We start from the raw sequence: 14055 nt of genomic DNA on the forward strand, positions 1-14055 counted from the left end.
AGCCTGGCGAACCAGACTTTAGGATAATTGTCAGGAATAAAACCCGAAACCTCCCTACAGAACTGGCCTGATGATCCTGCTGCAGCCATTGCCTCCCTCCCACTGAGTTCTGGGGGACAGCTGGCAGCAGCCACCCCCTCGAGGCTATTTTTGTGCCAGAATCTCCACACTGGACCCTCTGGGAAACTGCCCTGCCCCGCCGGGCTGAGAGTTGATGCATCTGGTGCCACGTGCTCAAGCCAAAGTGGGAGCTCCTCTCCAGGCCAACGCCTTCCTGCTGCTTTGGACAGTCATAACCTAGGCCCAGCGCCTGAGCTCTATCTGCTAGCAAATCTGGGAACTGGAGCCATGACACAATGAGGAAGCAGGACTTACTGGATGGGAATTTGCCCAAACACTTAAAAAAACTTTCAAAGATGATCAACTTTAAAAAAATGCAACTACATTATTTAAGACCAGTTCAGACTTGCTGCTGTTGACATCAACTGGATGTGGCATAAAGGAGCTACCAAAGGAAATACATGCAGTTAATCTTAGGGAAAATATCATTTGTATTTCTTAAATTGAAAATGATTCTGCATATAGGTTATAATTTCCTTTGTTATATTTTCTTACTAATAGAATGATAGGATGTGTTTTGACAATACGAATTTAGATACACCACATTGAAAAAAAAACCTTTTCAGAAGTGAAAAGTAGACAGGATCAAACTGATGGAAAATATCTAGTTCACAATCATTTTGTAATACCTTGTCCCGTAGTGCCATCTTTCATAACTTCAAAAATGACTGACAACAATGTTGACGCCCTGCTGTCTTCACTTTTGCTTTGAACTTCAATGAAATTTTCTTCTGCTTCCTCAACAGCACACTTTACAGCCAAACCCAACTCATCTCCTTCGGTGTTCCCTCTTCTAACTTCTCAACTTGAGAATCCCTTCTCTGACCATGCCTCTTTCCTCTCTCTTTCTCCTTTTTTATCTACCAAACCTGCTTCTCACCTCCTTGTGACTTCCAGGCCCTGTATGCCTTCCTATTATCCTACGATGATACCTTTCTAATTTGCCATCCAGCTGGGCCAGAATCCCAAGCCCCACACCATGAATCTCCACTGCTATGTAGCCCTCACCTTTCTCTTTCTCAGCTTCCACAACAAAGCTGCCAAACTTTGCTGGAGAAAGTAGCAACATTATACTGAGGAGATTGTTAAATGTGTGCTCTTTAACTTTGGGTGTCTGCCCTGTTCCCCATAATTTATGTTGATCATTTCTTGTTGATGTTCTAATTCTCAAAAATGGTCCAAAGAAATACCTTCTTTACATCTTACCCTTGGCACCTGGTTTTTCCTTTTACTCAATTGAGCAATCACCAGCCCCAAACCCAAGCTATCTCCCCAGAGATAAAATGCTGCAAATAATGATAAAGTATAAGGTGTGATTATATGCGATTTTAATATACTGTTCCTGTGGCCACCACCCTGGTTCAGGCCCATATTCAAAGGCAGATTTACCATGAAGGAAATGAATTGCATTTCAAGACCCCTCATCTGTGCCAATCCCAAGCCCCTGGAAGGGACCTGTATTTGTGTTCTATTGCTATGGAATAAATTACTTTACAATTTAGCATCTTAAAACAATGCACACTTTATCTCACATTTTCATTGGTTCAGGAATCAAGGTATGGTTTTGCTGGGTAAGACAACTATCTCCACTTCCACATTGCTCTCTCACACGTCTCCCAGCAGCACCTACACACCTTTGCCAAGTGGCATTTAATGATTACAGGAATGTTGTAATACAGATAAGAGGAAATTAAGCTGGAGATGATTTAGGATTTAGTGTGGTCTGTGAATAGGTTCACTGTCATTTCCTTGTGTGTGGCTGGTTTACTGCTATTACTCAGGTGGAGGTATGGTCTCCAGGAATATACCAGTTATCTGCTACGCTGACTCAGCCAGCCTTGTGACACACAGCAGAGGTCTAATCTTGATGTGAACATGTTCTCAGGTTCCCAGCAGGGCAGAATTAGGGGACAAGACACAAGATTTGAAAGGTACAGAGCCCAAAGCTCGTCAGGGGGAAATCCAGTCATTACATGTGCACAGTTAGAAGTAGAGGACTCAGTTCTCATTAAGGCCTAGTCAAAACAAGGTCTGTCTTGTCAAGAATATATTCAATAATGCAGCATATATAATTACAAATGCTAATTTGTGAAGTAGAAATATTGGGTATCCTGTGTATAAAACAACAGCACATACATCTCTGGTGAAGGTAGTATGTTTTATGTATTCTAACCTATTACAATTCATCTTAGTGTAATATTACCGGTAGCAAGCTATAAAATAAGAAGAAAATTTTCTAAATTATCAGTGATTTTTTTTAAAACATGATTAATCAAACCAGTGGGAAAAAAGAAATGATCTTACTTCTCTCTGCAGAGAATTATGTCTCAATATTGTGGTCATAGGAAGAGGCCATAATATGTAAGAAAATAGTGTTTCAAATGTGTGTCAGGTTGCTAACTTAAAATTTCTGATATTGCTCTGGATTTTTCATGTTTATGGTATTTCTTAGCTTTTTGAAATATGTAACTTTTGTGATTTATTTTTTCCTTTAAATATTTACTTTAGTGCTTGACTTTCTATTACTTTTCCTAAGGTGTACAAGCGAGTAAGCTTCAAACCCCATGAAAACCAGATCCACCCCCACCACCGGCCTGGACTAGTGCACCAACTTTCTAAATGATCTTCCTCATTTCACTCTCTTCTCTTTCGGCCCATGCCACCCACAGCTACCTGTCTTCCCAAAGAAACCCTCGAATCACATTATTGCCCTGATGAAAAATCTTTCCTGCCTCCTCATCACAAAAGTTACCTCAACTCTTCAGTCTGGCAAATGGAGGTTCCAGTCTGATTTTTTAATTTTATTGTTAACAAATCCCTGGCTTCATTTTTGTTTTGTTTTGTTTTTCTGCCAATAGAGCTACTTGCCAGTAGAAGATCATCACTTCTGATCCCTTCTCTCCCTGTTTTCTCTTTACTCTCATTTTCATTTTTCAAAATTGTACTGGTTCATTAAAACTTATTTCAAATGTTTTCTCATGGACTTTCTCTGCTCACTCAGAATTTGATCATGTCTCCCACTGTTTGCCTAAAGCGCTGTTACTCCTTTTTCCCTGTCCTGGTCATTGATTGCATAGTGGACTGGTATCACCAGATTTCTGAAGATTTGTATTCTACTTGCCCATCACACTCTGAGAGAAAATGTTACTTCTTTTTCATCATTATAACTTCTCTAACACCTCACAAGCTATCCTTGTAGAATAATAAATATTAATAGCTATGAATGATTAAATGAATGGATAATGCAACATTTGACCAATCTTATTCAAGTAACAAATGAGTCTACCAAGTGCTATCTCATTCATTCATTTTTTTCATAATGAACAAATTTTTTTAGGTAATACTATGCCAATACCTGGAGTCATTTCCAAGAATCTAAAAACATAACAAAACAAGAAAAATGCAGTTTGTAGCCACAGGGAGGTAACATTCTAGTGGGGCAGACAAACATTAGTCTGAGAATCTCACAAACTAATATAAAATTTCACCCCTGATGGGACCTTTGCAATAAAGGTAAGTGGGGCTGTGAGATTATAAAAATTGAAGGATTTTTTTTCATGTTTCATGTGCATTTCCCATGACGAACCAGAAGATACATTTCCATTTATTTTTTATTCTCTTCCGTAAGGAAGTAACTAAATTACATGGGATTTCATTTAACCACCTTCGTAAAGTTTATTTCCTTAACTAATAATTAATTTGACCTTGAAAACTTTACAAGATTAGAGCAATGGTTTGTCCCTTTTTTCTGGAAATTGTTGCTGTTATCTGAGGGCATGAGGAAAACCTGACAAGCCCCAGGGGAGGCTCTGTCCTTCCTCTGAGTCCAATACTCCCCTTATCTGGGGCTGGGGCTGTTGGGAGCTGAGCTTATCCTGTCGGTGGTGCTCTTTCTTAGTCTGGCAGCCACCAGGTAGAGCCTTTGCTTGCACAAAATGTCCTATCCCACAGTTCACGTTATAGATGATCTGTCTACTGCTGGGATTTCCTAGATTAAAGTGTTAAGGGTTGAATTCTGTTTCCCCAAGAGAGAAACAGTGGGGTCCTGATCACCCATACATCAGAATGTAGCTTTATTTAGAGAGAGGCCTTTACAGAGATCATCAAGTTGAAATGAGTGTGGTCTCTAAGCCAGTATAAGGATGTTCTTATAAAAGGGGGAAAGTCAGATAGACAAGACAAATACAGAGGAAAGATGATGTGAAGACATTGAGAGGATGTCATCCACAAGCAAGAAGTGCCCGAGGCTACCAGCAGCTGGGAGGGAGACCTGGCCACAGAAGGAACCAACCCTGCCAACTTCTTGACCTTGGTTTTACCGCCTCCAAAACAGGGAGACAGCACATTTCTGTTGTTGAAGCCACTTCGGTTGTGGCGCTTTGTTATGGCAGCCCTAGCAAACTAATTGGGTATATTTCCATATATGTATAGGATTTGAATCCCTCTAGGATTACTTACACTTCAGCCTAATGCAAATTCAGACACAGCCCCTGCAGTCGAAGTGGTACACAGCCATAAAAAAACTAACACCAAGTGAAAGCTCACTCCATACACCGTTTCTTTTCTGGAACGGTATTAACCTCACCAGGCCAATTTGGCAGGGACTTCCTCCTCTCTGTGCTGCTGACTCTGGCAGTATTAGGAGGGAGTGTAGCCGTTACACCCTCAGGGCACAATGAATGAAGCCAAAAATGCTCTTGAGCTGAGGAGCAAAGAGGAAGGCTCCAGCAACACAATGGGGTTTTGTGTTGAAATCTCTTAATGCTGGGGTTACTGCCATATGAACTTCAGGGACTGAAGAAATCGGGTGTGAAAGGCATATAAAAATTCCTCCAAATGGCTGTTCCCTGCAAAGAAGTGCCCACAAACTCTGTTCCTTCCTTCCTCATGGGCCTCTCTCTCTCTCTCTCTGTCTCTGTCTCTCACACACACACACATTGTTGGAGCAGTTGGAGCTGCTCTGAGATAAGTACCCAGTACAGAAGCTGTAGGGCTACGCTCTACCCCAGGGTGCCTCATGACAGTGGTAGAAGCGTCTTGCCCCTGACCATTTCTGAGGGGTGGCTGGGTGCTCTTCCTGGTGCTGAAGCTTGGTTCTCCAGTCTGCACAACCACCCCATCTGTGAGTTACAAGTATCTTTTTAATGCATTCATTTCCCTGCTTCAAACAGGAAAGCTCCTATTGCTTGTAAACACAAACCTCAAGTGAATCAATTTCCCCTAAGTAAGTGCCACTTAAGCTGAGATTTGAAGGAAAGGTAGAAGTTAATTAGACAGGAGAGCAGGCAAAACCAGTCCAGGCAGAGAGAAAACCATGAGGAGGGTGACCCTAAGGGCAGGTGTATAGAGAACGAGAGGAACCCACAGTGTGAGGTGAGGTTGGGTGGGATGGCAGGCAGCAAGAAGGGATGACCTTTGGACTGCAATAGTTTTAATAGAGATGGAGGAAACTTGAGAGACATAAGCAGTATTTAGGAGGTATAGTTGAGTGGTTTACAACAGGATGATAGTTTGGATAGGTAAATAGTTTGGATATTGAAAGGTAGGGGAGTCGGGAGTCAAGTCTTACATAACTGATTGAATGACTATGCCACCCAGTGAGACAGAAAATGCTAGAAATGGACCAGGTTCAGGAGTGATTAGACAGGAGGGAAAATTAGGACTTCAGTCAGGGACACATAAAGTTTAAAGTGTTTTAAAGATGTCCATTAGGAGAATGTCAAGTTGATAGTTAAATCTATCAGTCTATAGCTCAGAGAAGAGGTCTCAGCCAGGTATATCCAACTGGGAACCCTTGCTATCCACGTGGTAATCAAAGCTGAGATGAGCTCCTCTAGGGGAGAATATGGAGTGAGAGGAGAAAGGACTTACCCCCAAGTTTTAATGACACCCATCATGTAGTCAATTGGGTAGAAAAGGATTCACCTGACAAGGACATAGTTAGGAAAACATTTCTTTTTTCTCCTCTCTTAGAGTTTTAAACTGAACCATTTATGAGAAAAAATGTTTGCTCTAGAGAGAACTAATGTTTGTGTACATACTTGAACTTGCTTGTATGCATGTGTGTACTGGAAAGACAGAGTACACGTGTGAGGGAGAGAACTTTAATAGTTAGCTACTGCATCAGTCTTGTAGGGCTACTATAATACATTTCCACAAACTTGGTAGCTTAAAACAACAGAAATGTATTCTCTCACAGTTCTGAAGGCCAGAAGTCCAAATGCACTGGGCCAAAAATCAAGGTGTTAGCAGGTCTGCACTCCCTCAGAAAATGCTGGGGGAGAATCCATTCCTTGCCTCTTCCAGGGGCAGCATTCCTCAGCCTGTGGCTGCACCATTCCAGTCTCTGCCTCTGCTGCCTCATCACCTTCTCCTCTTCTGTGTCTATAATCTCTCTCAGACTCTCTTTCGTAAGGATGCTTGTGCTGGCATTAGGGCCCACCGGGATAAGGAAGGATAGTCTCCCAGTCTCGTGATCCTTAAGTTAATCACATCTTCAAAGACTTTGCCCTATGTAGTGAGTTGAGTAATGTCCCAGAAAAAATTCTTGTCCCTCTGGAACCTCAGGATATGACTTTATTCAGAAATAGGGTCTTTGCAGCGGTAATGGAGGTAATGATTGAGAAGAGATCATACTGGACTTGGGTGAACACTAAGTCCAATGAGAGTCCTCATAAGAGACAGAAAAGGATGCACAGGGAAGAAGGCCACGTGAAGACGGAGGCAGAGGTTGGAGTTATGTTGCCCAAAGCCAAGAGCATCATGATCCACCAAAAGCTGCAGGAAGCAAGGAAGTACACTCTTCTGGAGCTTTCAGGAGGGTACAGTACTGCCAGGACCTTGACTGCCAATCTCTGACCTCCAGCACTGTGAAAGAATAAATTTCAGTGTTTTAAGCCACTAGTTTATGGTAATGTCTTGAGCAGCCCTAGGAAACAAATACACCACATAGGGTAACAAGCATGGGTTCCAGGGATTAGGATAGAGGCACTGAGGGGAGTCATTATCCAGCCTACCTCATCTACCCTGCCCTCCAAAGGGTAGATGTAATCACACATCAGGTAGGGCTGGTGACCTCAGACAGGTCCTGTGTGGTGCCAGCAACTGTCCCAGTCTTTTTTTTTTTCCTGACTTATTGAGACAACATGGCAATCAGAAATCAAATAAAAGGCTATGATCAAATAAACAACTCGGGAGTTCAAATAAGACAACTGACCCCCATGCCCACAATACTCAAGAGTTGATAAATTTGAGGGAAGGAAAATGTTCTGAGAGGTATTTGAATAAACATTATTAAATGATAAATGGAATATAGCATGGAACACTAAAGAAGCAGACATAATATCAGATGTTATTTATGTATTGCAAACTGCAAGACTCCAAGAAATTAAAGAAAAAGGAATTTTGACTTGAGGAAAGCAGAGAAAGTTTAAAGAAGAGAAAAAAAATTGACATATGTCTCACTCCTGGGTAGCAGAGGAGACAGAAACCATTCTGCCATCACCCAGGGAATGTGAGCTAGAGTTCCCCGCTCTCTGAGCCCTGCTATTCGCCGCTTGCCCTTTGCGTCTTCCTCAGTCTACCAACCACTCGCATCTTACCTTGCTTGCCCATCATTTGACTCAGCCTATTACTCTGGCTCTAATCCCAGCAATCTCTCTTTTCTTTCCACTCCCTAGCCTACTCAGTCTTCTCCCACACCTTTCTTGAAACATCTCACTCAGGCATTAGTCTATACAACTCCTTACCTCCTACACTTTGTAGGAAAATTACAAACGAGGACAGACTGAAGTCATTGCAGACTCAAAGCTCAGCCAGCTCCTCAGCTAGGCCCACAGAGCCCTGGTTGTCTGTAAGGATCTTCTGTTCCAGTGTTCACAGTCGTTCCCAACACCTGTTCTAGTACTGTTAACTTCTGCCCTCTTCAAATGATTATACCTCCTACTTCAGAGAGAGAACTGAGGCTAAGTTTCTTCATCTTTCTGCTTCCTCTGTTAGTTTCTTCTGAACACATCTTTTTCTCTTTCATTCCAGTTTCAGTAGGATGTAAGTTCCTCTCCAATGCAAGATTAATTGATACCTCCACCTGTTCTTCTCAGCTACCTGTTAATCTCTACCTGACTGTCTACATTTAAGGGAGGGCCACTAAGAAGCTGATCAGAAACTGTGCCCATGAGTGGGGCTTGTTTTTAGTGGACTTCCCTGTAAAGAGTCATCTCATGTTAGTTTCTTTCTCTGTGGGTTGAGCAAATTAGAAAAGGATCATGTATCTGCTGCCTAGTGTGGGTAAGCCTTGCAGCCACTGATCTCAGAACAAGGAGATTTCTGGAAATCTCAACATTCAGAACAAAAATCTTGATGTAATCTGCCTGGGTTTAATATGGTATTCTCATCCTTACTCATATCTATTTTACTCTTTCCAGGGAATAAACCTCCAGGGGGAAAGATTCATACCACTAGCTGTGTATGGTTGAGGAGGAGATTTGGGGAGCTCACTGCTTCTGAAACTGACTTTCAGCCAAGTCTCTTCCTTTCACCCTCTTACCTCATTGCTGGAGCATTGAGGGGCTTCTGGGACTAATTTTCACTTACCACTCACCACTGACTGCTTTTCAACATCCCAAATTTTATTCCTGTCACCTCCTCTCACGTAAGTTATTTTCTCTTAGAGCTTTTTGTATTCTTCAAAATCTTTTTATGCTCATCATATCAAGATCTCAAGAGTGATTGGAGGTAAACCTATGCTCTCTAAACACACTCCTGTCCTTTAATCAGAACATGTAGATTAATATTTCATTCCTGACCCCTATACTATACTAAGGAGCAGTCTGCCACAGAGTCATTTCACTGTTTTACCCATTTTATCTTCAGCTTCACTGTGAACCTTTCCCTGGCCCTGTATATACAGCCAGATTGAGTGTACCATAACGTCCAGAAAGCTCAAAGTACAAACCATGAACCGATGAGGTGTATTACAGGAAGATTTCCTCCCTGCCACAGGATTAATGTTTTCCACTATTCTTTGCAGGCATTCCCTAGCGGCACTCCCAAGGTTCTTATCTGGGTTCCTACCCTGCCTTCCAAGCTGGAGTTTGCTGAGCTCTCCATTTTGTACTGCAACCCTGACTGCCAATTACAACTGACAGCCCATTTCACCAACCAATACCCTCCAGATATGGCTCATCAGCCGTCTTCCTTACACATTTTTAAAAGTTTTCCTTATTTCTAATGGAAATTGTAACTTTCTCTGCTTTGGGAAATGCAAAAATTCTAAATTTTTTTTCTTAGAAGCTCAAGCTCATCAGTACAAGGATCAGTTAGAGTCCTCTGCCATTCTGATGGCTGCTGCTGGCCCTGCCAGACACAGGTGACCTCTCTTTTTTGCCCAACACTGCACCTTACTCTTATAGCCCTTGTGGGTTACAATTTTTTTTTACATGTGTCCATCTCTCCTTTTAGACTTTGAGCTCCCTAGAAGTTGGAGGCAGGAAGGGAAGGACCATTTCTTTTTCATGTGTGCATTCCCTATTCCTCGCTTTGTACCTTCATAGAGTAAATGCTCAATAACTGTTGATTGAATGAATGAGATTCTAAATTACACAAAACATAGAGCCAAATAAATAATGATGCTACCCATATAACTGTGACCATGTAAATACAGTTTGAGTAATGTACTTAATATAACTTTTCCTATGGGCAAACGTTTGCTTTTTTCTGAAGTCAACAGTTGTTCTCATTTTTATTCCATTTCCTTAGTTTCTATGTTCACATATTAATGAATATTTCCAAGGGATGCTTTATGAGGACAACAATCCATCAGTTAATATGTCAGTTGTATTTTCCCCCTGAAGCCTCTCCTGCCTGATCCAGGCCTGTGGATCTTCCAGCCACTGAGAGGCTGTGGCCCTGCTCTGCCCCATCTTGCCCATCTGTGTTTACCCCGTTCCCTGGATCCCATGTCCCTCCCTCTCTCCCTCCATTCTTCCCTCCTCCTTTTCTCCCTGCCTTCCTTCCTTTTTAATTTTACTCTCTTTTGAAAGAGGACATTTTTCTGTAGCATTTTAAGAAAGGGGGCAGGAGAATTAAATTTAATGTGACTCTTAGTTGCATGGAAATTCCTTTATTCTACCTTCATACTTGAGTGATAGTTGGTCTGGCTGAAGCTTCCTAAGTTGAATATTTTTTCTCTCAGAATTTTAAAGGCATTGTTTCACTGTCATCTAGATTTCAGAGGATTTAATGTCACTCCATTTTCTAATCTCTTACATACAACCTATTGCGTTTTTTTTCTCTTTGGAAGTTTGCAACATGCATGCTTTGCTGAAATTTTGCAATCATTTTATTTATTATGGTGCTTTTCATGTTTATCATGTGGGGCTTTCAAAGGACCCTGTCAGTATGAAAACACATGTTTTATTAAGTTCTTGGAAATTTTCTTGTACATTCTTATTGAAGCTCACTCATCTCCATTTTCTCTTTTCTAACTTCTTTTGACTTCAATTAGTCAGATGTTGCATTTTTTGCACTGTTTTCTTCATTTAAACTTTCATTCTTATTTTCCTTCTAATTCCTATGTAATTTTCTAAACTTTACCCTTTACCTTTTAATCTCATTTGAAAGTTTTCATTCAGCTATCTTAATTTTAACATTTAATTACTCTTTCAGTTCTCTGAAAGTCCCTCTTTTATGCCTTCTTATTTTTATGCCATAATGTAAGATCATATCTTACATCTCTGAGGCCATAAATTACAGGGGTTGTTTTCTTGCTTATTTGTTTTTTATTAAGGTTATCATTGATATACACTTTTATGAAGGTTTCACATGAAAAACACTGTGGTTACTACATTCACCCATATGATCAAGTCCCCCCATGCCCCATTGCAGTCGCTGTCCAACAATGGTTTCTGACATTGTCTTCTACATTCTATGGCATTTCTCCTTTCCCTACATTCCCACTCCCTCCCTACCCTGTTTTCTAGGTTTGGTCTCTTTTATTTTTATACTGCAGACTTCTCTTAAATGTTTATTTCATGACTATCCATTCTTATTAAATCTAAGGCAGCTAAAATATGTAACTGACATATTCTGTGTGCAAGGGCAAAGCCCATTAGTTAGCAGACTTCTCTGAGGCATAATAGCAACAAGTGGGAGTTTCACTGGGTGGCCCGCAATGCCAGGAACTGAAGGCCTTTGCCTAGGACATCTGTGCTCACCTGTCCCACCCAGGAGAGTCATGTCTGTTCCCTGGAGTTCAGGAGGCAGGCGGAGGAGCTAGGTGATTTCAAGTCCATTTGCTGACTCTCACTTTATTCTCTGTTTTTGGGGGTTGTCTCCTTGCCTGAATAAGTAGCCTTGCCATGTCAACTTCTCCAGAGAACAAATCTTCAGGGAGGAAAAGTCGAGGCAAGGGTAGCTGTCTGGCCCTGTGATGTGCAGCAGTGGCCCCACCAGCCCTGATGCAGACTCTAAGCAAGTCCCTCTTTCAGCTCCTCTTTGCCAATCCACACAAATGCCTGGTCCCCAGGTCCTGGGGTGCCCTGGGTCTTGCTTCCCTTTGGCCCTCTCGTGTGTGGCCTGTAAGTGGCAACTTTCTTTTATCATCTACATTAGCAGCACCTCCTCTCTCCTCTTTCTGTCTTCCAAAGAGGCATTCACACCTCTAATCCAGTTTTCTCTTCTCCTTCTCTTGTCTCCTCTTCTTTCCTTCATGGATTTCATCTTCCTTCCTCATTTCCAATCATTTTAGAAGAGATTTAGCAATAAAGAGTATTAGTGGATGAGAACTGATTAAAAGTTATTTATTTGACACTGACTTTTTTCTGCATTGGTTTGAAGTATCTTGCTATGCATGTGGCTGTTCTTAATCTTCTCCATGACTTTCACAGTTCATCGCTGTATTAAGCATGCCTTTTTCTACTGATATTTTGATACTTCAGGGCCTTGCTGACCCTGGAAGGGACTGCCCCTCCCAGGGCTAACCAATTGCCAGAGATACCTACCGTACACGTGCCCAAGGGCTTGCTCTTCAAATGCAAACCAATCTAAAACCTCTACAGTCAACCATCTCCTTTACTGGGTTCTCACATCCCAAGCCACTATTCCTCAAAGCCCATTTAAATTATTCGAACTAACCAATCCTAAATCTGCTTACTCTCCTGCCTTTCCTCCGGAAACCACAGTACAGGCTCTTGCCCACGTTTCCCCTTGCTCCTTCTGCCTTCTGACCGACCTGGTGCTGCCCCAGGCAGCCCTGCACAGCATGCTATGCCTTGTGCTTCTAGGGATCTAGGAGCATGAAGAACTTTCCTGACAACCAGCATCTCCTGGTCCTCTTGTTGTCCCACACCAGATTTTTAAAAATCCCAAGAGCATTTTAAAACAATCACTGTCCTCAAAGATTCACAAAATCAAAGACTTTTATTCAGGAAGTAAGCTCAGAGATCTTCCTATTATTTTCTTTAAGATAAATAAAAGCCCATGTCCAGAAAAGGAAAAAGACTCAACATTGGTCTTTTCTTCGTGTCCTTCCCTTTCCTTTTTCTCTCTTCCGCTTTGTCTCTTGTATCCTCCTTTCTAGGCCATTTCTTCTATGCTTCTTGGCTTTGACAACAGCACTTAATAATTACATCACATCTTCCAAAACCTCCATGTTTTTGCTTTTCTCAGTATTTTCAATGCTGCTTATGCCTGGGAAGAACTTAAAAAATAAGTTCCTGGATAATGATTATGCCAAAAAGTTAAAGCTGGTAGACAAATGAATGCCAGGCAATTGTATGTGTGTGTGTGTGTAATATATAATACATATAATAAAATATATAATGAAAAATGTATTTTTTATATATATATATATGTATGTGTATGTGTGTATACATATATAACTTTAATAAATTAAGTATCATATATTTTTTATGTAACATTCATGTTTTTAAGTATTCCTAGTACAAAAATGTCATGTAGTACAAAAATTCAACAAGTATGGGGAAAAAATTTCCCCCTATATTTAAGGTTCAGAAAAAAAAAAAAGTTCTCTGTGTCTGAGCAATTGGTCAATGAACCTTGTAAGTGATTCAAGAGGTGATCCTATTTCCTTTTCTGCTCTGACTACCAAAAAATCAGCACTTAATTTGCATCCAAGCTTTTGGAATTATGCAGGACTCTGTGGCATGCATTTCAGTGCCCTAACTTCCCCCTGGTCTCATTTTACCATGCTGTATTCTTTTAAGATACCACATATATTCAAACTCCTCTGGAAGCCTAGGGAAGTCTCCCAGTCTCTCAGTCTGTCCTGCACAAATGGTATAACACCTCCTCTCAGAGTGGGGGAGTACCTGGCATTTTGTTTTTCAGCCTTTTAACCTTCAGCTGGAATGGAAACAAAAAGGGGTCTTCATCTAACAAACAGGGAAAGCTAGTAAAGAGGAGACACACTTCTTTCCTTCAAGGCACTGAGAAAGATAAAATATGGTTCTGAGAAAGATATAAAAATATACTCACCTGAGGTGATATAATCATAGAGTCACAAGAGCTTTTTCCATTTTGCTTAAATCCAGAATGAAACTTGAGCACTTTGGAAGACACATCTCAGGTCATGAAAGGATCATTTAATGTATTATTGATTGTGGAGTTGCTGAAAATTACTTCCTTGAGTGTCTAATTTACCATCTCTTTACCATCTGATGCTGAAGGAACTCTAGTTTAAATATACAGATATGCCACCATGGGCTGAACCTAAACAATGACTGAACACCCAGTTTGTATGTAAATACACTGAAGTCGTGCATTGTTCCATTTTTGTTCTACATTTCCTGCAAGTGAGAAAGAGATGGAATGAGTGAGGGCAGATCTGAAATTTTACTAAGTAATAAATAACCAGAATTACTTTGATAGTGATTAAATTATAAGTTATTTCTAATCTAATAGATACTTCTAAGTCTT

The sequence above is a fragment of the Manis javanica genome, chromosome 6 (assembly GCF_040802235.1).
Source record: "Manis javanica isolate MJ-LG chromosome 6, MJ_LKY, whole genome shotgun sequence".
Lineage (NCBI taxonomy): Eukaryota > Metazoa > Chordata > Mammalia > Pholidota > Manidae > Manis > Manis javanica.